The sequence below is a fragment of the Otolemur garnettii genome, unplaced genomic scaffold (assembly GCF_000181295.1).
Source record: "Otolemur garnettii isolate 467f Iridium unplaced genomic scaffold, OtoGar3 scaffold00141, whole genome shotgun sequence".
Taxonomy (NCBI): domain Eukaryota; kingdom Metazoa; phylum Chordata; class Mammalia; order Primates; family Galagidae; genus Otolemur; species Otolemur garnettii.
This window is the reverse complement of record NW_003852536.1, coordinates 32,558-35,009: the sequence shown is the minus strand read 5'-3', so window position 1 is coordinate 35,009 and position 2,452 is coordinate 32,558. Positions and strand designations below refer to the sequence as shown.

General features: G+C 39.0%; 1 protein-coding gene across 1 annotated transcript in view; it reads left to right on the top strand.

Moving 5' to 3' along the window:
- Nucleotides 1-2,452, top strand: part of THEGL (theg spermatid protein like) — a 39,159-nt gene that overhangs the window by 14,079 nt on the left and 22,628 nt on the right. The window lies entirely within an intron of this gene.

The window sequence follows — 2,452 nt, the reverse complement described above, 5'->3', positions numbered from 1 at the left end:
AAAAAAAAAAAAAAAAAGAAAGAAAATAGTTGATACCATGTCACTTTATTCATAAATACATCACTCTACCTATCTAATTACTAAAGATATAAGAAAAATTCCATGCTCATTATGTCATAATTGAACAAAATTTATCACTTATTTTTTAAAATCATGTAATGCCCCCTCAATGCTTGAGATTACCTAATTATTTCAAAAATGTATTTTAACAGTTGATTGATTGGAATTAGGACTGAAATAAGGGCCAGACATTGCATTTGGGAATTATGTCTTGAAGGAAATCAAAATATTTCTCCCCCAAATATTGAGGAATATAAGTTAAAAAACACAGAAAATGCAGGAGAACGCTCTGCCTCGGCCTCTGTGTGGCTGACAGGGGGACATAAATCCTTCCTGACTAGACAGGGCACTTGCTTCCAGGCCCAGAGAAGGCACCAGCAGGCAGCAGACGAAGCTGGGAACTGATTTTTCTATCTTTCCCACATTTTCCTGCCTTTTTAAAAGACTGGAACTTCTCTCTCTTTGTCTCACAGCTGTAAGATTTATGGCTTTTTGTTAAAGTTGAAGCTAAGCCTCCAAGTCACAGCCTTGAGAAAGAAATACTTTGGAACTGAGCCCTCTCTCGGTGACAAGCACGGCTCACGTTAATAAACCTCTGGGTGTTTTTCTTTTAATCTGACTTCTGTTTTCGGAAGGGTGTCTCAACTAAGAGCCTAAAAATGGAAAGAAAACAAATGATGTTTTCTCCCCTACGGTCTTTTCTGTCTCTGTTATTCTTGATCACTAAACTTTATCCTCTCTTCCTTTATGAAACACCATTTATTTATCAGGAAAATTGGGTAGAACATGCCATATTTTGAGTTTCATTCATTCTTTGTGATGTCTTTAACTTGTTTCTCTAAATTTATTTCTCGCCAATCGCAGTTATAGATTAAGAGGTTTTCTTAGGTTCAGGATGAATTTTTTTGGCTAAGACTCTTTGGTAGGTGCTACGGAGCATCCCACTCTGAGCAGGGCGCCCAGTGTCTGTCTGTCCCGCTTGCAGGGAGCCTGAGATTGATGGGTGGAGTCAGGTGAGGTCAGCCCGATCCCCCTCCCTCCCATTTTAAAGTTCTCCACCTTTTCACCTAATGTTATTCACCAGCTTTGCTCATTGCCTCAATTCCATTTTTCATTAGGAGTAAGATGGGTGTCCTTTGAACCTGTGTTTGATGCAGTCACTGGAAATTATATTACAAGCCATTAGAACCAACTTGTGCGCCCATTCCCCTCATAACCCATTTAAAAAAAAAAAAAGACACACACACTCAGAAACCCATTCATGTAATGTAAGATTACGGAAAAAATTTCATCCTGTAGGTCTACTTGTGTACTTTTAATCTTTACAGTAGGTGAAGATTGTATAGTTGAGTGAATAACAAAGCTAGAGTTTGAGCCATGTCTGTCTGATACCTGAATACACCTACTGTCTTTTACCCAAAGCATTCCAAAGGGCAGAAAACATTATTCCAAACTCTCAGATGGGATTAAAAACGTTTCCAGCAGAGACTCTAGGTGGAATAATCCATCATTCTGTGGCCTATTATCACATGCCTTTGGATACTTCAGCTTATATGATTGCCTACATTTTCCCACAACAAACTTCTAAATATTATTTTCTGGGTGGTGCCTGTGGCTCAGTGAGTAGGGCACCAGCCCTGTATACCAAGGGTGGTGGGTTTGAACCCAGCCCCAGCCAAACTGCTACAAAAAATAAATAGCCGGGCGTTGTGGTGGGCGCCTATAGTCTCAACTACTTGGGAGGCTGAAGCAACAGAATCGCAGAAGCCCAAGAGTTGAAGGTTGCTGTGAGCTGTGATGCCGCAGCACTCTACGAGGGCAATAAAGTAAGACTCTGGCCCTAAAAAAAATAAATAAATAATAAACAGTATTTTCTTAAATTTTGGACATTCAGGTTTATCCAATTTCTCACTATTCAAGACACCATAATGAACTTTTTATGCATAAATCTTTGCCCACAATTGGAATTATTTCTTTAGGCTACATTTCTAGAAATACAATGGAATTGGATTAAGGACTATAAACATTACTGACTCATACCTACTGCCAAATTCTTCTTAAGACTATTAAGGCGTTAGCGTATTTGTTACCAAACATTTCTCTAACTTTTTGTTTCTTCTTTAAGTTATAGTTTTTGACACACAGAAGTTTTAAGTATTTTAACCTATTTATGTTGGCCTCTGTATGTTTGCCACCTTTAACTCTAAAAGGGTTAAAGTCCAGTGATACAGTAGATAGTCTCTTACATTTTTTTCTCTCTTTCAATTAAGATATTTAACTTCTGGCTCGGCACCTGTGGCTGAAGCGGCTAAGGCGCCAGCCACATACACCTAAGGTGGCAGGTTCAAATCCAGCCCGGGCCCGCCAAACAACAATAATGGCTGCAACCAAA